Raw genomic sequence first — 27142 nt, 5'->3', positions numbered from 1 at the left:
ATCCCACTTATTCCCCTACATGATCCACTTTTACCATTCACTCCATCTAATGAGTAATCACCATCCCCTCCATATCCAAATCCTACCATCATACCTAATCCATCTCAAGATCCATTTCCATCCACCGATCCAAATCAAGATCCTCTCCTTCCATCCCCTTTGCTTCATGATTATACGTCTCCTATACTTCCTAGTGATAGATCTACAGAAGAAATACTTACCATCATACTCGAAGCTTTGACTCCTTTAGCTAGTAATGGACTCACATCTTGTGTTTCAAATAATGAACATCATCTTGAAGAAATAAATAAAAGTGTATCTCTAGATGTTGGTATCCCTTCTATCCCTACATGGTCCCAAGTCCTTCCATCTTTACCCCAAAGTTCCCATCCATCTTGTTCTACATCTATTTTGGGCCCTTATCCTACTACTTATTTCCAACCCTCCATTTTGGGTTTGTATATCCCTTATCTGAATCCCCCACCCTTTCCATCAATTTTGGGTCCTTATATACTTAATATGAATATTTTATCTCCTCCATCTATTTTGGGACCTGCTCCTTCCCCATTTCCATCTATTTTAGGCCCATATCCTTCATTCCCTCCATCCATCTTGGGAAATTATATCCATCCATATCCTATATTCCAATCCACCATTCCATCCCTTCATATCCATAAGCTAGATCATCGAAGGCACACATCCTTGAATCCCTTCCAACCTTCAAATTCTATCATTCCATCCATAATCCCTCCATATCCCCCATGCTCTTGTTCCCATACCATGGCTAATAGAAGCAAATTGGATGCCAAAATTAAAAAGCATAAATCCAGAAATCCACAAAAATCCAAGTTTCGACATGTCCCTTCTAAAATACATGTTCCAAAAGCGAAACATGTAATCCCAATCAAAGAAAAAGTCAAGAGGCCACAAAGGCCCAAGCTGCAAAAGTCAAAAATCATGTGGATACCTAAGATGCTCATAAAAGAATTGCATCTCAAAGAAAAATCTCAATTGGCATCCATTCATGCTACTCAAAAAGCCTCATCCATTCATTCTTTATCCAAATCTCCATATATACATCCTTCATCCCCCCAATCCACTATTAAACCATATGCTTCTTATCCTAAATTTCCCATCCTCCATCTTCCAACTTTATAGTCCTTATATTTTTCTTTCTCCATTTTCTCCTTCACCTCATTCAATACCATCTTTCCCATTACTTCATTACCTTTCAGGGTGTGTGTCGATGATGATCCTTCCATTTTCCTCATTCATTTACCCACAAGCCTCATATCTTTCCATCCCTTATTGGCCAAATCTCAACTATCGTTCTGCTTGTATAATCCAATCCTTTTCAACTCTCTCCCTTCCTACCAACATCTATGAGTCAAAATGCATCAAAAAAGTCAAAAAAATAAAAAACAAAAAACAAAAAAATCATCCACTGGTGAAAACTTGGCAATTCAAGCTCCATCGATAAGTACCATGATGAAAACTTGGCAAACAAGCATCATGCATAATCCCTTTATCCAAATTCTCTATGCACTTGGGGGTATGTTCCATCATCCACCATACCCATCTCATCCCACCATACCCACCACATCTTATCCATTTCACCCTCCATCCTCCTTCGGATCTTGATAAAAATAAAGTTCACCACTAGATACATGCTTTTGGTTATCCTTTTGACATCCATTCCCCATTGAAGTTTGTCTCCACCTATCCTTTCTCCACCCCCCCTTTCATCCATATAAATCCTCCCTCATCCTCATCCACTAAATATTATTATCCCCTATCTTCCTTGCTCCTTCACCTTTTCTATCCTAGCTTCCCTCTATACCATCCACCCCTCTATCCTATCACACCCCTCATAAAAAACTCCTCCTAGCTTCCATATATCTCCCTTATCCTCTTATTGACCAATCTTCCATCCTATCACTTCCCTCATAAACCCTCCCCTTGAATCACATAGACTGGGGGCACTATATTCCTTGGAGATCATGTCATGTTCATCCTTATATTCCCCCCATCCTAGCCCTATTTTTTCTCTTGTCATTCCCAAAACCACTCATTCCCTTTTCTTCTATCCTTGCACTTCTCACCATCTCTTCATCTTTCCCTCACCTGGTACATCCCTTGTCATTGGTATCTAGCTCTCGGCTATTCCCATATACTTCAATGTCATCCATAAACTCCCTTCATTACCTCTTTAGGTACCTCACATGGTCTTTTTTACCCCTGTATTCCACCAAATCTCGCTCACATCCTCTATTTCACCCCCATAGACCCAAAAATCATCCAAAATTACCAACAACATTCAAAAATCACTCAACATTATCAAAAACATTAAAAAATGACTCAACATTACCAAAAAAAATTCAAAAATCACTGAAAAATAACAAAAAAATTCAAAAATTGCCAAAAAATTATTATAAAAAAACATTCATAAATCATCCAAAAAAAAAAAAGAGCTTCCTCCTCTCACAATCCTTTTGAACACACCTTACTTTCCACAATAAAGCCTTGACATGAGACAAAAACCATTCACAGATCCTACATAATGGGAAACCAATAGACTTACAACCCTTTCACATAAACCTCTTGAAGAGAATCTTTTGGAGTTGTAACCATTTGCAAGGCCCATGCTAGTTGCCTGACACCACAAAAGGAGAACCAACCCCATCACTCCTCTACCTATTGGAAATGAGAATAGAGTAACTGAGAGGGGGAGGGGGTCAATCAGTTACTACAAAACTTTCCACAGTCCCTAAGATGTCTGAATATATCCTTGATCTGATTGATATAAAATGTTGAAACTTGATAATGCAGCAAATGATAAATATTAAGAAATGTTATGTTATCATGCACAAAGCAATTCAGCAATTAAGAACACAAGAGACACCAGTTTTAATGTGGAAACCCAATATGGGAAAAACCACCAATGTAACTAGATACTATTTTTAGCTCTTCTAAAGTGAGCCCTGTTAGGAGCCAACCCTGTTAAAGGTTACAAAAACACACTGTTAGGTGTTACCTTGTTAAAGGATTTAATCACCCTGTTAGGAGTGGCCTTGCTAGAGGTCTTTAGAAAAATTCAACTGAACTATCACCTTGTTAGAAGATTTATTGAATGGCTGTTAAACCAACTCAGTTAAGAGATTTTGAACTCACTGTTATAATGGTTAGAAAGAAAAAATGAAGTGACCTGATATAATGTACAACTTATCTTTGCTGATTATAGATCTCTGTTATGCTTGACTGGATCCTTACTAATCAAATGCAACTTTACAACTCCTTCAACACATCTGATCCTTCATTAGTCTTCGCTCAACATTCACCTTTTCATTCCATACTATAATTCGCATTCATAACTTCTTTTTCACAATATCACACACACTTTAATTCATAACTTGAATGACCATATATACCTTTCAGATTATCTTAGTTGGCTCGAATTACTGACTAAACAAACAATTACAATAGTCAGCTAGAAGTGATTAATTTGCAAATCCCTATACTGGCCGACCCTGAAAAGTAAACTTTATTCAGAAAATAATTCCTGTGTTAACCGACTAAGCTTAGTTAATACAGTGAACTTCGTGAAAATCCTTCAATTGCCGAGAGAACTTGGTAAGTACTGAGTTTCCTGAGATAATCGAGTGAGCTCGGTGGAAACTATCCTTTGGAGACCGAGTGAAGCTCGGTTAATACTGACTTCTCCATGATTCTTTTGATGACCGAGTGAGCTTGGTGGAAACTATGCTTTGGAGACCGAGTGAAGCTCAGTTAACACTGACTTCTCCATGATTCCTTTGATGACTGAGTGAGGTCGGTGAACACTGTCTTCTCCATGATTCCTTTGTTGACCGAGTTAGCTCAGTTAACACTGTCTTCCACATTTTCTTCGATGATCGAGTGAGCTTGGTTGGCACTGTAGATTGCATTGCAGACTGTTTGAGCTCAGTGAACTTGAGACTAATGACTGATATGACATTTGTGTTACATCAAGGACAACATTATTCAACAATCTCCCTCTTTGGCATTGATGGCAACACAATATGTCATAACAGAATAAAATTTTGAAAACAAGTCCAACAAGATAACAGACTTCTCCCTCTTTCAATAATCTCCCTCTATTAAGGGACTTCATGGAAAACTTTTCAAATCTCACAAATTTCATAAGGATATGACAATAAATCTCTCCCTCTTTGACAACACATGCCAAAGACAATAGAAGTTAAGTGAATTGTAATGTACCTTTAGTACTAATTCATATGTAATGATATCTGATTAAATTGCATCAGCAGATAGATCTTCAATCTTGTATGCGTTGATGCATCTCTAGAACTCATTTTTAGTGGACTTCAGATAGGGGAATGACCCCTAACTTACCTCTGAGATACAAAAACGCATCCTTAGGTAAAGGCTTTGTGAATATGTCAGCAATTTGTTCTTTTGTATGGACATATTGCAATTTGATCTCCTTGTCTTGCACCAATTCTTTGAGAAAATGATATTTTATTGCAATATGCTTGGTCTTGGAATGCATCACTGGATTCTTAGATATTTTTGTTAGAATCTAATAAGATTAATAACCCAGAAAACTAGTGCAAAGAATAAATATCTAAACTATGAATGCAAATGATACAAAATCAAAATAGTATCATAGAATTAGTCTCCAAGAGAGTAATGTAAATGCTGGAAGCAAAATAGCACTAAGAGGATGCAAAAATAAGAGATCCAAATACAAGCTAGGTAGCATGATTATATAGGCTGGGAAGAGGGAGGAGGTGGCAACACCAACCAATGAGGAGCAACCATCTATTGGACTAAAGATAGCAAAGTATCTTCCCAAGATAGCTAATGGATGCTCACATGTAGGAAGGTGACACCTCACAACCATTCACCTAATAAGACATGCTTTATTAACCTAAGTGAGATTATTAAAAGTGTAGGAAAAACCTATCAAAATAGGAAAAATAAAACACTACACTAACACCCCCCCATAAGGAAAGCTTAGGTGGATGTAGAAATGGGTCTCGGCAAGTCAAGCCTGATGAGGTACCCATGTACATAAAATTCTCCCAAAAGAGAGAGAAAAGAGACTCCCCAAAGAAAATTAGGACTCCAAGTGAGAGGAAGAGGCCCCCCCAAAAGATGAAGCATCCCACACCTCCAGAAAAGCTTGCAAATTTTGTCCGATTGATCCACTTACATCGAACAAGTTTTCTTCCCTTAGGAAAAGGGACAAGACCCCAAGTGTGGTTCCTCATCAAGGAAATATACTCTTCTTGCATAGCTATATCCCACTCAGAAATACTAGAAGCCTCATGAAAGGACTGTGGATTTGAGATAGTAGCAACGAAGATATGTAGAGCATCCTGGAATTGTGAATGAGTATGCTTGATGTCTGATGGATCCCCAACCCAATCACCTATAAACTGCAAGGTCTATCTAGCCCAAAGTGGACCAGAAGATGGAGAATCTAGAGGAGAATCATCAACCTATGAATGATGACTAGGAGAGGAAGGAGGTGAGTCCTCTAAATCACTCTCTGCATCAAAAGTGGAGGTAGAAGACTGCTCAAGTGAATCTGACCCATTAGAAGATCTATCATGTATTCCAAGTGACTCCAATGTCAAAGTAGAAGGCAACCATGTGACCATGCTCTACTAGTTAAGCTGATGCAAGTAGTGAAAGTTAAGATGGCCAAACCACTCATGCCATTATCTGCTCACATCATTAAAGTGAGTGAGCAAAACAGTCAAAGGAGGATCAGGAACAAAGTGAGAAAACATATAGAGTCGTGACTAATGATCTACTCTCCCAACTACAACTGTATAATCATTTTGCAACTCATGTATCTCTACTAAATCAGGCGTGAACTCAACCCACTTGCCTAAACCTGTGTGAGTGATCTGGTGTACCGATAGGAGATTAGTTGACAATGAGGGTACATAAGGAACATCATGGAATGTGCCATCCCCCACATCAATAGACCCTCTCCCACACACCTCAACAAGAGTGTTATCACCCATCAAAATAGAAGGCATAGTACACGGCTCCAAGGATGCAAGTTCTTCCTTAGATGAAGCCATGTGGTGTGAAGTACCTGAATCAAGAACCCAAGTGGATGGTGAGGAAGCAACTGCAAAAAGGGCCTTGCCCTTTCCTTTCCCCTTGCTATTATCTTTTTCTTTGTTAGACCCTTCATTAGAACTTTGTTTGATAGACTTAGGAACACTGATATTATTCTTCTCAAGAATGTATGTTAAGTGATCAAGTTGTTTCTGCAAACATTTATGTTCATCATGACTAGGTCTTTTACAATAGGCACATTTGACCTTTTCTTTCTTAGGCTTATCACCCTTGGAAGATGGTGTATCAATAGTTACTTTTGAAGAAACCAGCATCTGATTCTTCTTCTCCTCGCTATTCTTTTGTTTCTTGTCCTTACTATTATTTTTACTACTTTGTCCTTGTTGTTCTTTTGTGCCTTGGTTGGTAGCCAAGGCATGTGACTTAGAGGACTTAAGAATGCCCATTTGGATTAGCTTGTCCTGTTCTCAAGTGAGATTGACAGCAAAATCATCTAAAGATGGCATGGTGAATTGAGTACCAAGTGCACCCTTAGTAGCATAGAAGGTAGAGACAAATACAGAATATTCTAAACTTAGCTTAGAGAGAATACTAAGAATCAGTTGTTCATCTTTCTTTTCAATTCCACATTGTTTTAACTGTAGCCTTAGTGATTTCAATTTCGTGAAGAAATCTTGGATTGTGTTGAAATTGCCTAGACTCAAACTAATTAATTCATTTTCCAACATATGACCCCTCATTGAATCTTGTGTGCCAAATAGTGTTTCTAGCTTTGTCCATACTTCATTTGGTGTATCCAAAGACTCAATGTGAAATAGAAAGTCAGGAGAAATAGACAAACACAATGTTCCAAATGCCTCATCACATTTGTTAAACCACTTAGGCTTATCTTCATCTTTAGCAGGTTCAGTTTCAAGTCCCATAGTTATCCTATTTAATCCAACTTTCCTTAAGTGAATTGTCATGCGTGATTTCCACTCAAAGTAATTATATGGAGTTAGGATGGGCATATTTGTTTGATCCATGATGAAGAAATGCAGAGAAGAAATGCTAGAAAGAAGAGAACCTAGCCATGACAATGCCCCCCCTCTTTACTAAATCAAAGAACCCCCCCCAAAGAAACATTATTTGGCACTTTGTTTTAGTGCGTTTACAACTACCACTAGAAAGAAATACTTAGTGGTCTTGATTTCAATGCATTACAAACCCTCATGAAGAGCATATGCTAAAAGTGAAACTTGGGCACAATAATCAAGGAAACAAACAACACCACTGCGATTTACTCAAAAAATCATGCACTTTCAAAAAAAGAATCGCCTCGATATGAGGTCATATGAGAAAGTTATGATCCTCTGAAGTTTCCAAAATGAGAACTGTGCACAGTCACAGCTGACAATCTGCAATTTCTGAAGAATTCATGCATGAAAATCAAAAAACAACTCCACTAGTGGATAGAGCACAAAAAAAAAGCCAAGTTCATAACAAGAACCATCAAAATCAGAGTCTGTATGAGCAAGAATGAGACATTTGAAAACTGCGTTCAAATCTGCGACTGCCAATGGAGAGGAGTATGGCTGTAGCTTTGCATGCTTGATTCTGTAAAATATACAGCTTGCATGCAAAATCTAAAAGATACCCAGATGGTTTTTCAAGGCTATGAACAAAACCCAAAAAGCATTTTTCTTGCTGATTTAAAGAAGATGTTGCTGTAGTGTAAATCAGAAACCTTTAATAGTAAAAAATGGCTCCAAAAATCAAAAAATGACCCCAACAACTAGAATATGACATGCAAATGCTGGATCAGCTTCCTAAGTCCATCAATGACATGCTAGAACCTGCAAAACTGATTGAAAACTCCAAATATGCAAGTTGGTTGTCAGATTTGAGATTGAAACCCCAGAGAAAAACTATTTTTCTCAAAACTTTTCGGATTCTCAGGATCATCCAAAGATGCAAGAGAAGAGCATACTTCATTTTTCAAAAAACTACAATAAAGTTTATTTGCCCTACCCCCCCGAATCTCTCAAATAAGGAAACTAAAATCTACTCTTGCACATAGAAAAGCTCTAATACCATGTTAGAATCTGATAAGATTAATAACCTAGAAAACTAGTGCAAAGAATAAATATCTAAACTATGAATGCAAATGATACAAAATCAAAATAGCATCATAGAGTTAGTCTCCAAGAGAGTAATGCAAATGCTAGAAGCAAAATAGCACTAAGAGGATGCAAAAATAAGAGATCCAAATACAAGCCAGGTAGCATGCTTATATAGGCTAGGAAGAGGGAGGAGGTGGCAACACCAACCAATGAGGAGCAACCATCTATTAGACTAAAGATAGCAAAGTATCTTCCCAAGATAGCTAATGGATGCTCACATGTAGGAAGGTGACACCTCACAACCATTCACCTAATAAGACATGTTTTATTAACCTAAGCAAGATTATTAAAAGTGTAGGAAAAACCTATCAAAATAGGAAAAATAAAAAACTACACTAAAAATTTTGATTGCACTAGTATTGTCACAGAACATGACAACTGGTTCTTTGATCTCCATCTTCATTCCTTGCAATAACTGCTTAAACCAAACAAAATTTGAATAGTTTACTGCTGCAGCAACATACTCTGCCTATGTTGTAGATTGGGATGTACAATTCTGCTTTTTGCTTGTCCAAGAAACCAATCTTTTTCCAAGAAAGAATGCTCCTCCACTTATTCTTTTTCTATCATCAAGGTTTCCTGCCCAATTAGCATCAATAAACACTTTCAAATCCAAATTACCTCCAAATTTGTACCATAAGCCATGATCTTTAGTTCCTTTCAAATATCTCATTATTCTTTTGATTGCCATCAGGTGAGTTTCTCTTGGCTTTGCTGAAAATCTTGCAACAATACCAACTGCAAGGGCAATATCTGGCTTGTTATGAACTACGTATTGTAATTTTCCAATCATAGATCTATACAATGTTTGATCTACCTCTTTGGATTCATCATCTTTGGTAAGTTTCAATCTAGTACACATAGGAGTTCCAACAGGTTTATAGTCCTCCATACCAAACTTTTTCAATATCTCCTTGATGTATTTTGATTGAGTGATGTAGATGCCATTCTTATTTTTAGGCCTGGGTACAAGAATCCATGTCTTGTTCTCCTCTATCTATTCTATTTCCTTGTTCATTGCCTCAATCCAACTATCATTTGTCAATGCATCTTTAATGCTTCTAGGTTCAAAATTAGCAAGTAAACAAGTATTTTTTAGCTTGCTTCTTGTCAAGGTTCCTTCAGACTTGTCTCCAATGATCTAATCTGGTGCATGATGTCTTCTGACATATTTAGCTAATACAGGTTCTTTGCCTCTTGAATGAGTTTCATTGCTATCTCCTTGTGCTTCAATTTCATGTTCTGGCTGTTCTGGCTCAGTAAGAATTGGCTCAGGTGCTTCAGACTCAGTAGACACTTTCTTGGTAATGTCTGAATGTTGTTGTGGCACGATTTGAACTTTTTGCAACTCGGTTACTGATGACTCGAGAGTTGAGGATTCTTGAGTGAACGGTATGCTTGTTATAGTATCTAGTTCAATGTAAACAAATATTATGTAATCTTCAAGTACCTTTTTTCTTTCTTCTTCAGATTTGTCTACAAACTCATCAACTTTCACATGTGCACTTTCTATGACTTTGTGAGTGGATAGATTTAAACATCTATATGCTTAGCTTTTGCAAAAATATCCTAAAAATATTCCTTCATCACCTTTTACATCAAATTTTCCTTTTCTAGATTCTTTTAAAATATAATATTTGCTTCCAAATACTTTCAGATAACTTACATTGGGTTTGTAGCCATACCATAATTCATAGGGAGTTTTGAATGAGTCCTTCTTCAACTGTACTTGGTTTAAGGTATGAACTGCAGTGCTGATGGCTTCCTTCCAGTATTTGATAGCAATGTTCTTTTCTATCATTAGGGTTCTTGCACAATCCATGATGGATCTATTTCTTCTTTCAGCTATTCCATTTTGTTCAGGAGTTCCTGGTGCTGAGACCTGTCTTTTAATACCTTTTTCAATGCACAAGTTGTTGAATTCATGTGAGATGAATTCACCACCTCTATCTGACCTTAAGCATTTTAGTCTTTTTTCTGTTTCTTTTTCTACTCTTGCCAAATACCATTTGAATTTCTCAAATGCTTCTGATTTATTTCTTAGATACATGACAGTCATCATTCTTGAGTAGTCATTAACAAAAAGAATAAATTTTTTTTCTCCAGTATAGCTTTCTATTCCAATGGGTCCACATAAATCAGTATGCACAATTTCTAATATATCTTCAAACTGATAGTTCTTACTTTTAAAACTAGTCTTTCCCATTTTACCAATCTAACAATTCTTGCATAGACCAATCTCAGGTTTCTTAATGTTAGGAATGCCTCTCACTTTCTTGAATTTGCTTATTTTTACTAGATTATCAAAATTGACATGACACAACCTTTTATGCCATAACCAACTTACATCAATTTGAAGAATAAAACATGAGCATTCAAGTTCTAGATAGAACAAGTTACCTTTAGTTTGGGTGCTAGATCCTATCAGCTTTCCTTGCTCATTCAACAATCTTGCCTTTCCATGCATGAATTCCACCTTGAATCCACTATTGAGTAACTATGCCACACTTAGCAAATTATGTTTAAGACCTTCAACCCAATAGGCATTATTACATACAAGTTCTTTGGTTAGAAAGATTCTTCCTCTTCCTTTTATGAAACAAGGTTCATTATTACCAAACCTTACACTGCCACCATCATAGTCTTCAAACTGATCAAACTTAGTTTTATCACCAGTCATATGATGTGAGCAACCACTGTCTATAATCCATGTATCATTCTTACTTATATTAGAAACAAGTGCCATTTTATCTTCTTCATCACTGTCAGAATCATCTTTAACGACAATATAAACAATTTCATCCTCACTATTATCAGAATCTTTAGAATTTTCAGCCATGAAGCATGATTTCTTACCTTTGTTTTTGGATGATTTGAAGTCTTTCTTGCCATTCCATTTGTAATCTTTCTTTTCATCATTTTTTTGCTTGTTTGGACACCTTGCTGCAATATGACCAATTTTTTCACAAGAAAAATAGATTAGAGGAACTTTACCTTTGTATTTTCCTCTGCCTCTAGAATATTTCTTTGCTAGTAGAGCTTCAATTACTTCGAGGTCACTATTTGAACTTTGGCTTGATTCATTTTCACTTTCTGACTGAGATTCCTTCTCCTTTTTGTTTTTCTCCTTGAGTGAGAGCTTGGCTTGAAATGCTAATTCAATGTTCTTGGAGGCTGGAACATAGTTGTCAAAGTTATCTAGTTCAAATGTAGTTAGTCTTCCAACTATGGCCTCAAGATTTATCTTATGATTTTTTTCACACCTTCTTTCCTGAATTGTAGAAACTTTGATTGCATAAATGGGAAGCAGGGTTCTAAGAACTTTTCTTATAACTGTTTCTCCTTTGATATCACCTCCAGATGCTCTGATTGCACTCACACATGCTTTAACTCTTTCAACATACTTTGCAATGTTTTCATCCTCTCTCATCCTCATTTGATCAAATTGTCCTCTTAGACTTTTTTCTTTTGCTCTTCTCACATTATCATCTCCTCCATAGATCTCTTTTAGCTTGTTCCACATCTCAAAGGCAGTTTTGCAGTCTTTAATGTCATCAAATTCTTCATAACTGAGAGCGGATGCTATGTCTATCATCATATTTTTGTGAGTCTTCTTTTCAGAAATGTCATTAAAAAACAATGTGCTAGGAGGTTCTTCATATTTTTCTTCAAGGTATTTTAGTCTAGTATCACCAACAGTAGCCAGATGAAGTCTCATCAATCCTTGCCATGCGGAGAAGTTATCTCTGTTGAGTTTTGGAATTTCTCTTTTGTAAGACATCTTGATCTTTGGCTTAGATCCTTGAAATCTCTTCTTGCAAGCACCAAAAGCTCTGATACCAATTGTTGGAAATGAGAATAGAGTAATTGAGAGGGGGAGGGGGTGAATTAGTTACTAAAAAACTTCCCACAGTCCCTAAGATGTCTGAATATATCCTTGATCTGATTAATATAAAATGCTGAAACTTGATAATGCAGCAAATGATAAATATTAAGAACTATTATGTTATCATGCACAAAGCAATTCAGCAATTAAGAAACAAGAGACACCAGTTTTAACGTGGAAACCCAATATGGGAAAAACCACCAATGTAACTAGATATTGTTTTTCACTCTTTTGAAGTGAGCCCTATTAGGAGTCAACCCTATTAAAGGTTACAAAAAAACACTGTTAGGTGTGACCCTATTAAAGGTTACAAAAACACACTGTTAGGTGTGACCTTGTTAAAGGATTTAATCACCCTGTTAGGAGTGGCCTTGCCAGAGGTCTTTAGAACAATTCAACTGAACTGTCACCTTGTTAGAGGATTTATTGAATGGTTGTTAAACCAACTCTGTTAAGAGATTTTGAATTCACTATAACAATGGTTAGAAAGCAACAATGAAGTAACCTGATATAATGTATAACTTATCTTTGCTGATTACAGATCTTTGTTATGCTTGACTAGATCCTTACTGATCAAATGCAACTTTACAACTCCTTCAACACATCTGATCCTTCATTAGACTTCGCTCAACATTCACCTTTTCATTTCATACTATAATTCACATTCAAAACTTCTTTTTCACAATCTCACACACACTTTAATTCATAACTTGAATGACCATATATACCTTTCAGATTATCTTAGTCAACTCGAATTACTGACTAAACAAACAATTACAACGGTCAGCTAGAAGTGATTAATTTGCATATCCCTATACTGGCCGACCCTGCACGATAAACTTTGTTCAGAAAATAATTCCTATGTTAACCAACTAAGCTCGGTTAATACAATGAACTTCGTGACAATCCTTCAATCTCTGAGAGAACTCAGTAAGTATTGAGTTTCCTGAGATAACCGAGTGAGCTCGATGGAAACTATCCTCTAGAGACCGAGTGAAGCTCGGTTAATACTGAATTCTCCATGATTCCTTTGATGACCAAGTGAGCTAAGTGGAAACTACACTTTGGAGACCGAGTGAAGCTCGGTTAACATTGACTTCTCCATGATTCCTTTGATGATCGAGTGAGCTTGGTGAACACTGTCTTCTCCATGATTCCTTTGTTGACTAAGTTAGCTTGGTTAACACTATCTTCCACATTTCCTTCGATGACTGAGTGAGCTCGGTTGGCACTATAGATTGCATTGCAGACTGTCTGAGCTCAGTGAACTTGAGACTAATGACTAATATGACATTTGTGTGACATCAAGGACAACATTATTGAACACTACCAACCATCGATACATCTAGAAAATGAAGCCAAACTTGCTGTTCAATGTCCTCCATTAGATCGCTAGAGGATTATGCACAAACCACCCCAAAAATCAAACCCACAAGGATGGAGGGAAAGACAATGTTGATAGCCAACACAACAATGGGAATCAACAAGGCAATAGCTTGCCTATTTGCGGCACATAGAGAAACTACCCAAAAATACCAAAAAAATTCATAAACTACCTAAAAATACGAAAAAAAATCATAAACTACTCAAAAATACCAAAAAAAATAAAAAATCATCCAAACTTACCAAAAAAATTCAAAAATCACCCAAAAATACCAAAAAAAATCACAAATCATCCAAATTTACCAAAAAAATTCATAAATCATTCAAACTTACCAAAAAAATTCATAAATCATCCAAACTTACCAAAAAAATCATAAATCATCCAAACTTACCCAAAAAAATCATAAATCATCCAAACTTACCAAAAAAATTCAAAAATCACCCAAAAATACCTTCAAAAAATTCAAAAATTGCCCAAAACAATATCAAAAAATAAAAATAAAATTCCAAAGCATTCAAAAGGGGGTAATAATTGCCAAATATGGCCATAAAAGCTTGAAACATTAAAACACCACCCCAAAATTCCTCTCAATTTTTGATATTAAAAAATTGATATTAAGAAGAAGCGTGGTAGTGTCCTGAAACATAATTCCAGGCTTAAGAAAATCCAACACAACTTGGATAGCAAAAGAGATGCTGCAATGCCGACTGTCGCCTTCCTTTCATGCAGCCATTATTAATATGAATTAAGAAGGATTTTTAGTCTTATTTAAGTTGTAGTGGCCACGACTAGTCTACCTACCTTCAACAAATATATCAATACTATCTCAAAAGCCCAAGTGTCCTTTTTGGACCCTTGACGTGCCTTTTTGGGCCTTAAAATGCTTTTTCAAAGCCTAAGTGTCCTTTTTGGACCACTCTAGCGCCTTTTTAGGCCTTAAAAGCCTTTTTCACGGCCCAAGCGTCCTTTTTGGACCCCACTAGTGCCTTGATAGGCCCAAGCACCTTTTTCAAGCCCCCGAACTACCTTTTTAGGCCCAAACGCCTTTTTCAAGGCCCTATTTTGACCTTTTTTGACCCCCAAGCACCTTTTTCAAGCCCTCGAAATGCCTTTTTAGGCCCAAACACCTTTTTCAAGGCCCTATTTTGACCTTTTCAAGCCCCCAAAATGCCTTTATAGGCCCAAGTACCTTTTTCAGGCCCTCAAACTACCTTTTTAGGCCCAAATGCCTTTTTCAAGGCCCTATTTTGAACTTTTTTGGCCCCCGAAATGCCTTTTTAGGCCCAAGCGCCTTTTTCAGGCCCCTCAAAATGCCTTTTTAGGCCCAAACGCCTTTTTCAAGCCCTATTTTGACCTTTTCAGGCCCCTGAGATGCCTTTTTAGGCTCAAGCACCTTTTTCAGGCCCCTGAGACATCTTTTTTGGCCCATACGCCTTTTTCAAGGCCCTCTTTTGGCCTTTTCAGGGCCCTTCTTGACCTTTTTTGGCCATCACAAACCTTGCATAGGTCCCAATGCCTTTTCCATGCCTCATAAACATCCATCTCATCACACACCTAGAGAAATGTCCCCACATTTTATCTTATTATTGTCTGTCATACTTGCTAAATCTACACAAACATTCTCGCCTACGAGTCATGGTTACCCTTCCTCTACAGATTGTATTATTTCCACTTTTACAAGAGTCAAACTATTTCATTATTTATCACAATAACACAAAAAAAATTAAATATATATCAAACATCCCACAAAAAAATTAAATATTCGACAAAAACACAAAAACATCCATATATCTTCCATAAAATCCCAACAACAAAACATGAGATTGATTTAAAAATAACATCTGTTGTCCCTTTGATTACCAAAACAACAAGCACAAACTTTTTATTCTCCTATGATAGCAACAACAACATTCCATTTAACTAATAATGTTTGGAAATTTTTTTATTCTGGCCTCCTTGGGGGAGGTGGCAAGATAGGGTGTCCAATCAATGGCATTCCTTTAGACGCAGTCCCAAATGATGATGCCCCTGAAGTCATCCTCACACCTTCCCAAAGTGTATCCATGGGGATTGGGATGTTACCACGCCTCAAGATTGTGTTTATCTGCTCCATAAAATGTTTTTCAGAGTATACAACTCCTCTCCTTTGCTCCAAAGGGATCTCTTGGTGATATGATCCCATGTAGTATGCTGCCTCTTGCACAATGCTCACTAATTGCTCCATGACGTCTTTCATTTTTGCTCGTAGTCTTTCTGCTCCTAAAATAGTTGTTGTCCTCTACACAATATTGTGTTTTCTTTCATATCTATTCGCTAGCATTTTTATTGACTCCCTCTCATTTTTCACTGTATTCAACTAATTTTGGTACCATGTAATGCATGCATTACTTGAATTCAGCTACTCTTGTGACCTCTGTGCTAAACTATTGGTTTGCACTGCTGACTCCTTGAACGCTTCTACTTGCGACTACAAGAGCACTAATTCATTTTCACATCTCTCCATTGCCACTCTCTCAGCTGCCAAAGTCGCCTCCATAGTCTCCACTCTTGTTTGATCCATCATTAACATCATCCCTAGGCACTCAACTTCTATCCATGCACCATCCTCTCACGCTCTTTCAATCAAGCTTTGAAAGAAACTTGCATCTTTCTCTAGATGGTCAGCTCATTCTTTTTCCACTGCTAATTCTTTCTCCATCACCACCACTGCATCATGAGCCACTTGTACTATAGCATCGAATTGCAATGCTTGAAATGGCTAAAATGCAGACAACATTGGGTCACCCTTTTGTTCCCTAGAGCTCTGCATCATATCGCCTAAATTAATTTTTCCCTTCTTCCATACAACCACTATTGGTTGCATCACGGATCTTTGTTCCCCTTCTAGAAGAGTCTCTTCTATAGATGGTTGATCTTCTACACTTGCTCCCTCTAAAAACACTCCTACACTTGGTAAGTTTGTCTCCTCTTTTTCCCTCACCTCTGTTTGTTGCATTGCACCTTCTACTAATAGCTATAGCAAGGTCAGATCTTCTTCTTCCTCTTCTGATTGATTTTGAGCTGGATTAATTTTACTAGCCTCCACCACTCCCCGATCACAATGTCCCACACTTCAACATGGCAAGGTTTCTCTTCCTTCTTGTTGGCTCCACTTTATGCCCTGCTTCTGCCACCGCAACCATTTCCTTTCTCCTTGGTTTTCATTTTCCTCTTCACTCCATCCCCCCATTCCTCCTTCTATCACCTATGGCATTTTTTTCCTCTGCTCCTGCAAATCAGCCATTGGTATTTCACTCCCAGCTTAATTCTTCACTCACACTTTTCTTATGCTTCAGCTAACACTTCTTGTTGTTGGGCTTTCATCAAATTCACTCACCTTTTATAGAACCAACAACATTCTCCATTGCTTCCATTACATGCTATCCATATCTTTGGCAACAAGATTCAATACCCACCATCATAATAGTCAAGTTGGCAACTACCTTTGTCTTTTCCACACCTCCCTTCCCTTATCATAACAATATGCTATATCCTATTTCTTTCCACTAGCTTCTCATCTCACGCTTTTTATTGCACTATCTCCTCATCCCTAGATTTTTTTCTACTAACCTTCTCATCTTCATCTTTCCCACCACTATCCTATCATGCTAAGCTTTTGTATGGTAATCCCTTGTAAATACTTTGATTTTTCCACAGTATGTTCCTTGCATGTCAGTCCTTCACTTGGTATCATTGTATATCTCTCATCTCTTCACATCACTTCTTGCTTGATCATAACTTGCAGTTCTCTTGGTTAGGTGCTTTAGCGAATCCTCATACGAGATCCCTTGTCATCAAAATGTTTTCCTAAAAATTTCTGATTTCCCAACTCATCCTAGTCCTCGATATTACCAATTGGTCCTTGTAGGATGCATCCTTCCTCTCGTCTGATCTTGGTTCCTTAGTATCTAGTCCTATCGATCTCTTTGGAAAAAGGTTACTTTTTCATGGATTTACATTTTCTTTTGATTTATTTTCTTTTCAGGATTTCATGTTTGGTTCTTAAAGTATCTCTTCCAAGTGATTTGGGTTTTTCCCTCCTCATGATAGACATGATCTTTTATATCATGGTGTGCTATGAATGGGGAAATTCAAGAGCAAGGTTTTGATTAGGTCTTTTTCTTTTTCTTTTCTGCTTGTGAGTCATTTGGATATGACCCTTGCATAGTCCAAACATGTGATCACTTGTGGTTACATGGTGCACTTGGGAAATATTTTTTTCTTGTGGGTTACCTAGTATCATTTCCACTTTGATTCTTTTGGGTTTGATGTGTGATGCTGGGGCAATTTTTGTGTGTTTTTTTCGTGTCAGTCCTATGTAATATTGGTAAAAAGGCCTTGATGTTCTTAGTAACCTTGGCAAATCCCCAATATTCCTATATCAAAATAAGTGCTCAACTACATGGTGGTGCTCCCATTTGGAACACCCACATGCTCAAGCTTCAATGGATTACTTAATACTCCCATCTTATCAAAACATCCCATCCTATCCAAGCATCCCATCCAATCAATCTTACAATCATGATCTAACAGTTTTATCCATATCACAATCATATCTCCTATCAATCCCATGGTATCTAATCCTGTATCAATAATAATCATAGCTACTTCATCAATCATAATCATTGTTCCTTCATCAATCATAATATTATCTCCTTTGTCAATCATAATCATCTCCTTCATTAATCAAACTCATATCTCCTTCATTAATCATAATCATATCTCCTTCATCAATCATCATCATAGCTCCTTCATCAATCATAATCATAGCTCCTTCATCAATCATAATCTTAGCTCCTTCATCAATCATAATCATAGCTCCTTTATCAATCATAATCATAGCTCCTTCATTAATCATAATCATAGCTCCTTTATCACTCATTATCATAGCTCCAACATCAATTATAATTATAGCACCTACATCAATTGAAATCTTAGTCATCACCCATCATAAATCCTTGAATCATAAATCTCCCCAAATCTCCCATCTTCCAAATCACTTCCTTGGGTTCAATTTAGAAAGCCACTCACCCTCCCCCCTCTCCATGTAGCTAGTGTTCTTCCCCATTGGTTATCCTTGCACCCAAGGTTTTCCGATTTTCCTCTATATCATTCTCCCATAGTGAGAGTATGTTCTTCCTTGAACCACCTCTCTTCACCACTCTCAATCCTCCTGCTTGCCCTAGATTCTTGTACCTTTCAAGAAGCTATCGGGCCTCACCTTCTCTCCCTACCATCTTCTTGAGGGGCCATCACATAGTCCACTCTCTCCTCTTCTATTCAAGACTGGAGCAATCATGTTGCTTTCAAATTTTTCTTCATGTCGTCTATCTTCAAACTTCTTTGAAATAGTATTGTTCCAACACTATCTCAAAGAGGGGCAAAATGTAGACACCTAAATCTGATTACATCACTTAAGTATTCCTATTTAGTCATCTCCTAAGGCATCATTAATTAAGTATTTAATATTTAATTAATCTATTGTCATCCCCTAGTTAATTAGTTAATTTAATTAACTATAGTCTAATTGATAAAATTAAAAGATCACCCAAAATCAATTTATCAATGAAATCCCTATTCCTCTATTAAATTGAATAAATCCTCAAATCTATTCAATTTAATTCTATATCCCCATTTTATTAAATAAATCATATAATAAAATATCTAAAATCCTAAGAGCCTCCCTAAACCCTATCCTAACCCCTAATCCAACCCATTCACACATACTAACCTCACTTAGCCACCTAACTAACCCATCCCATCAAATCTAAGCCACTTACCCCCTAATCCCCCTCTAATCCAAGCCTAATCCTCTTCTAATCATGTGCAAAATCATAAACATGGGTTAAGACTTGCTAACCCAAGCCAAAGTCAACAATCTCATTCTCCCCCCAACCATCTCCATTTATGACCCAAACATCCCCATTTATGGCTCAACCTCCCTCATTACTCCTTTGACCAACCCATATCCTACCCTCTCACATCCAATCACCTTGTGACATGTGTCACCTCCTAATTGGCTTCAAACAAGCACAATCCATGTGCTCCCCTTTGAGTGCATCCTAGCCCTCCCTCAGCATCTTGCTATCCTTACATCTTGACCATCCATCCATCTACCCCTTGGCCTATAAATAGAAGCCTCTCCCTTCACAAACATCATCCACTTCTATGCTAATGTTATAATGCTATTTTGAGAGACTAAGGACTACCAAAATACCATCATAATGGAAAAATCCATCCACAAATCCACTTTGATCCATATTTTTCATTGAAGCTCGAGCAACATTATTGAGCACACATCTTCATCCAACAACACATCTACATCAAAGGATGCATCTACAAAATCAAGGAGGCTTTTGGAGTGATATTCCTCTTAGTTTTCACTCTCTTACACCTTCTTTTGTCTAATCTTATATGTGAATATAGTTTTAGTTTGTGAATTTTTTCCTTATTGTTAATGTTCTTTGTACACTAAATCTTGTTCTACAAGGGTATCCCTTTTTTTCCCATAGGCCTGGGCCATATCTCTCTTCTCAAGGGTTTCAACTATGTCTACAAGGGCTAGGGCTTGGCTATGTTCCTCTCCTAGGGTCCTAACATTGAGAGGATAGGCCCCATCCAAACCACTATCTCCCATGCCTAGAAAGACTTCACTATTTAGGGTGTGATGTCCTAAGCCATCTTCTCTGATACAACAACATCATTATCTTTCTTCTCACAAAGCTGGAGAATAGAGGGTAGAGTGTCCAACTCCAACACCTCAGCCCCATGATTTTCATTCTTGTGCAAGGCTTCATCCTTTGTAGTTACATTTGATTTCTTGACTGGTTCATTCTAGCTTATCTTCTCCACAACCCTAGTCCTATCTTTACTCTAAATATCCTCCTGACCTGAGGTCACTTGGGTCTCTGTTATTTCAAATTTTCCTATTTTTTCATCTACTTTGTTTTGGTTGTCTAGGGCCTTGGTTTTTTCCTATTTCCAAACTTTCTTCTCATCTTTTCCTGATGAAACCTTCCTTAAGGAGGAGGCAGGAGGCATCCCTTTTTTATCTACTTTAGAATTTGGGCATTTGCTAGCCTTGTGTCCTAATTTAAGGCAATTAAAATAGGTGAAATGAATCATCTCATAAATCATCTTTTGCTTGTGCACTCCCAGCTTAGAGTGAAAGGACACTAAATTTGACATGTCCACACCTTCCACATCCCCAACACAAATGTGAGCATAAGTAAGGCATTCCAAAATTCCAAAGGGATCTTAGAAGTCTAACCCAAATAGGAGCTTGCTGAAAAAAAGGATTCCTTCTGATTTAGATTAGAGGTCCACTTCTAGAGAACCAAGGTGGAACAACCAATGGGCCATGGACCATCACATAGAATAGCAAAAAGATCTTTTGGACAAGTAAAGTCTAAGGATAGGATCCCTTTAGCCATGGCTATGACAAAGACTTGGCCCTTTAAAACCCATTCTTCTTAATAAACTCTCTAACAAAATCAATGTTAGCTCTAGGACAAATGAATTTGCCAACCAGAGTCAACGCCATAGCCGCAATACTATGATCTGCCAGTTCATCTAGGATTGCAATGGCATAGGACCCCTTAGTCACTTCAGGGAGTCTTAACAGTAGGGAAAGAGGACTTACCTTTAGGTTTGATGCCAAAAAGTGAAGACCATTTAGCTGCTAGAGAATCCATCTTGGGGGCAGATGAAATCTCAACCAAGGCCTTGGGGGACACAAGTGGGTCCCCATTATCTTTCTCCTCTAGATCTCCAGATGCTTGACCTTCCACATCCTATCACTCATGATCTAATCCAAGGGCCTGAATCTGACAGTCCAGAGGAATCCTGCCCAGAGCAGGATTCAAAATTTTAAATCTTGATTTCCCTCCCTTGCTTCTAATCATCTTGTTTGACACCAATGAAAAGGATAAGATATGAAGTACAAAGTTATAAAGTATAAAGTAATAAAGGATAAGGTATAAAGTATAAAGTAAAAGTACAAAGTTATGTCACCTTTAGGTTGACTTATCATAATGAATGAATTTTAGTATTTCTATCTAAAATCAATTTTGTTAAAACATATGATCTAGATAAATTTATTCTAGATAACTTATATATGGTCTCATACTTTCCAATTGGAAATTACTAATAAATGCATATTTTACACTAGTTTGCATCCAATTACTAAAGAAATAAAATTATTGAATAGAAAAATAACATTTCAATAACTCTTACTATTTTTTATGATTTTTTTTTAATAACATATAAACACCATTTTATAGAGCTCAAAGTCAATAATATTCTCATATAGAGTTTATAGTGTTTTAATTAGATATAGTATATTGCAATTAAAAAATTTTACAAGCACATATTTTAACACTCGAAAAGATGTCAATTTTGAGAAAGAAAAAAATATTGAATTATATTAAAAAAATCTAAAAATTATATGATATTCTAGAGGAGAGATTCATCTTCTAGAATGTATCATTTTTCTCTTGGTTAGAATAGATTTGTTTTGAAAAATGTGGTGGGAGATGAAAACTATTGATTTCAAGTGAGTTGAAATGTGAATCATTACAAAAGAGAAAATATAGTTCTAAAGATGATTTTTATTTTTGATTGTTCTAGTTGCATATGTTATCGATAACATAGTCTAAGATCAAAAGGAAATAAATTTATTTCCCTATAGTTTTGTGGTGGGAACTAGAACCCCAATTTTTAGCATTTTTCAGTAGCTAAAAACTTGTCTTTAAAAATTAGGAAAATATATGAATTCTTTTATTCCAAATAATTATTAAAAACTATAATCCTAAACTTCATCACTTTTTACATATTTCATTATTTTACTTCATTTTCAAATTCAAAATAATAATACCAATTTTATGTCATTGAAGGTGAACAATTATACTTGTGTTAGCCTTTTTCTTTACCAAAGGGTGACATAGATTTTTGGTTTCTCTCCTAAGGGAAATAAAAATGTAAAGTTGTCATTCAAGACTTAATTGAGTAAAAGGGGGAAAAAATGATGTAAAAAAGCCATTAAAAGTCAAGAAATAATGTAAAATTTATTTAAAAGTTAATTTGGACATGTATAGATGGTTTAGTAAGTTTGAGGTCATTTTGGAGAAGTGTCTTAAAAGTTGTCAAGAAAGTGCAAAAATGCAAAGTTGTAATATTGCAAATTTTTGCAAAATGTTGCAAAAAGGAAGATGAAAGGTCATAGGGGTAGTTGGATGATTTCTAACTACCTAAAATAGTATAAATAACATGTATTGGTCATTATAAATCATAATGAGAAGGAGGAGAATATTTTGGTACAAGTTTGTGCATTCATTTCTACCTATCTTGATTGGTGTTAACTATTTTCATGATTTTTTTAGGCCTTGTATAGACATTTATGGTTTGGAAATTCTATATAAGTTATATATTTGAATACTAGTATGAATTATATTTATTCTTTTTTTTTTTTTTTGGATTAAATTTATTTAGTTTTGAGGAAGTTATATGTATTTTAGTGAAATTGTATGTTTGTAGATTTAAGATTCTCTAATAATAGTCATGTTGTAGTGTTTGGTACTGACACATATGGAAACATTATAACCTATAAATAGAATAATTATAAATATATAAAAACAATATTTCATTTTCCTTTATTTATTTATTCATTCTTATGCACATATCTGAAAGTTATGGTTCTTTTACTAAAAAATGGTATTTCAATATTTTCAATGGAGTTCCATGCAAAGATTCCCCCTCATACAATGATTTATGAATTGGAAAACTGAGTGGCTTATGTATTCGGAAAGTAGGCTCATTGAGATTTAATATTAAAATTTTTTTGGGATCATTTGGTTTTTGTGTGAAAGATATTGGATTCCCTATGCAGGGTTGCATGTATCCTTTCTAGTTTACGATAGTGAAAATGGGCCTTAGTGCAGAGACCATAATGTGTAAACCAATAGTTTGATTGGTCTAAAATTTGGATGAAATTTAAAAGGCCTAGTTTTGAAAAAAAAAACCAAATGGTTTTACAAGAAGATGTTAGGATTAAAATTTATGAATAATACAATTTGATATAGAAATCAAATTGTGTGAATGGAGAAATATTGATAAACTTATGTTGAAATAAGTTTTGTTTTACCTCATTAGATGCCTCTAAATAATGAAATTGTTGAATTAATTTTGAAGGGATAAAAAATGCATCCTATGGATTGGTTAGTTTTGGTATGTTCTCTGTATCATAGTGGTTGTTCCCATCACATGACTAGAGATATGAATAAGTTTGTTGAATTTAATAGCTTTAATGGAGGAGTAGTTAGAGTTGGAAATAATGCAACCCATCATATAAAAGGAAAAGGATCTATTAAAATTGATCGAAATACCAACACTGATGGTGTTTACTTTTTTAATTTCTTGAAACATAATCATTTGATTTTTGGACAACTACTTGACAAGGGATATCAGTTATAGTTTACAAAGTAGACTTGCATTATCAAAGAAAAAAATGGTACATTGATTGATATTTGTACAAGGAAGTTGGATATTGTGCACACATATTTGAGTGGTCCTACAAAGACAAGAGAATTGTATGGTGAAAGGTATTTTATGATTCTTATTGATGATTTCACTAGAATGATGTGGGTAACATTTGTTAGAGAAAAAATAAAAATCTTCTGAGAAAATCAAGATATTTAAGAGTAGAGTTAAGAATGAATATGGTTTGAATATTAGATGTTTGAGATATGATAGAGGAAGAGAGTTTACTTTAGATAACTTAAATAATTTTTGTGAAGATAATGGTAGAAAGATACAAATATCACCCCCTAAGACACTTGAATAGAATGATATAGCAAAAAAGTGAAATCGAACAATAATAGATGCAACAAGATAAATGATGCTTGAAAACAATGTATCAAATTTTTTTTGGAGAGAAGTAGTGAATATATCAATATACTTAATGAACAAAGTATAAATCAGATAAGGCACTAGTAAGACACCTTATGAATTTGGGTTTGAAAATACACTTTCCATGAAGTATTTTAGAATCTTTGTAAGTAAATATTACATTAAAAGAGATGATGATGTAGAATTTTTTTATTCAAGAAGTGATGAAGGTATTTTTCTTAGATATTCATTGAAAGGAAAGGCATATAGATGTTTGAATCAAAGAACTACGACTATTGTTGAGAGTAGTAATGTGAGAATTGATGAAAAGTTTAGAGTTCATGAAAGGATAGTTAATTAGAATCTTGATGAAGAAACTAATCCAAGACCTAATAGAGAGAATGTTGAGAAGAAATTATTTAATGAGATTGACACTTATTTGTAGACTAAAATTCAGTGAAAATTACAAAGATAAGAACCTACATCTGAACCTAGAGAAGAAATCAAAGTTGATATGGTGAAACCTAATATAAATATGATAAACAACCACCATGCTTAAAAGATCATTGGAAGTAGAGATAAAAGAGTGATGACCAAAAATAAGGTGCAAGAAGAACCATGTTTAATTTCTCAAGATGAACCTAAGAATGTTGATGAAGCTTGCAAAAATGACTATTGGATTAAAGCTATGAAAGAAGAACTAGAGTAGATTTTGAGAGGAATAAAATATGGGAATTGGTTACTGGACCCAAGGATAAGAATGATATTGGAGCTAAATGGGTATTCACAATCTAGATTAATGGGCATGGTGAAGTTATAAGAAATAAAGAAAGATCAGAATGTAAAGGTTATTGACAACAAGAATGAATTGACATTGAAGAAACTTTTGCACCCATTTCTAGATAAGAAGCAGAAAGAATATTTTTGGCATATGCAACTTGTTGGCTCTTGATTTAATAGTTTTTTGAATAATCCAATATTGAGAACAAATATTTATAAAGTGTAGCTAATTCCCATGTTCAAAACACCTATTCATAAATCAAGGCCAACTATAATGATAAACTCCTTCTTCATTAGACTCTAGAAGACCTGGGCAAGTAGACCTTAGATTCTATTATGTAACCAGTGCAAAAAAGATAGATATGAATCTATATAAGGTAGATGAAAATACTGAGTTCTTCTATACTTATGTAATAATAGAGACATGAAACAACTAATAACATGACCACACATTCACAAGCTAAGTGAGGATTAACCTTTTCATCTCTTCAACATGAAAGGAATATATTGATTATAAAAAGATATTTGGCATAACCCATCTATGCAACAACAAGGATATGCAATCTCCAAGTTCATTAGTCCCTTATCCATTTGGTATCACACAAATTAGAACATACACCTTATCATTTTTATCTATCCATTTACTTTGTAAATTAGACACCAATATTCTAAATGAATTTCATGCTTATCAAATCCTCTCATGATCCCTACAATTATGTCAATGCACATTAAGCATTTATTCAAGCCTTTGACTCAACAACAAAAAGCATAATGGAATTCAACTTTAAACCAAGTTGCAATTGGACAATATGTTCTTTGTCCATACATCATAGAAAATTATAAACCACATAAATGAGACAAGATTTAGAATGAAAGTTTTCAACAAGAATTTTTTGTATTAATTTCTTTGAAATAAATACATTAGGTGCACACAATAACCTCAAATAATACACCAAAGATGACTGTATTAACTAATTTCTCAAAATAAATCACAATTTTGTTCAAACATGGAGAAATAATGAAGAATGGTGGAATTATAGCTAGAGCTATGCCCAATAGACTAGAATAAACCCCATATAATTCAAACCCCATATAATGAGAGAGAATATAAAGATATAATGGAATGAATAATTACAAATCTGATCTGAAACTAACATTTGTCCACTTGAATCTTCTCCATATGTTGCTATAAAGTATGCCTCATCTTTCCTCTTTCAATTGAAAATCAAATCACCATTAGTTTTTATTGAGCTATTGTTTTGCATGATGCTTAACAACAAGAATCCTTTTGAACTCATCTCTTTCAAAAAGCTAATCGAAGGATCAACTCCAAGGTTCTGAGTGATCTTGTGACCTATTGGAATCTACTCAGTTGAAGATAAATGTGAATGTTTACAAGGAGGCCTTTGTTTGTTCTAAAAAATTTAGATAAGATTTTGAATTTTATTGCTATTTCAAAATTAACCATAAAAGAGATATGTTTTTTGGTATTTTCTATTTTTTAACAAATGCAGTATAACAATGCAACTATATGAATTCCTAATTTAACCAGGGGTTAGTGAAGAATATAACCAAGATAAGGTAACAATAATTTTAAGTAAATAAAATGAAAAGGAAATTACTAATGGACATAAGCTATGAAAACAATAGGTTTATAGATTAAGCTTTCAAAAAGATTAGTTGGTAACTAATGAAAATAGGAGCAGTGCTTCCCTTAATTCTACTTCTGCAATTATCGATGGAAATTTAGTAACTATAAGATGTTTCACTTTTCATCAAATTGTAAGGCCATGGAAAGTGCACTCATGCGAGAGGAAAAGCTATGTAGGAAAAATATGATGATCTCTTCTCAAACTAAGTGCGTCAGTGGAATTTGTAAACCTGTAACAAACACCAGAATTAAAAGAT

Source organism: Cupressus sempervirens, chromosome 3 (assembly GCF_028749045.1).
Source record: "Cupressus sempervirens isolate cs-2001-9-10 chromosome 3, ASM2874904v1, whole genome shotgun sequence".
Classification (NCBI taxonomy): Eukaryota; Viridiplantae; Streptophyta; class Pinopsida; order Cupressales; family Cupressaceae; genus Cupressus; species Cupressus sempervirens.
Note: the sequence above shows the minus strand (reverse complement) of the source record.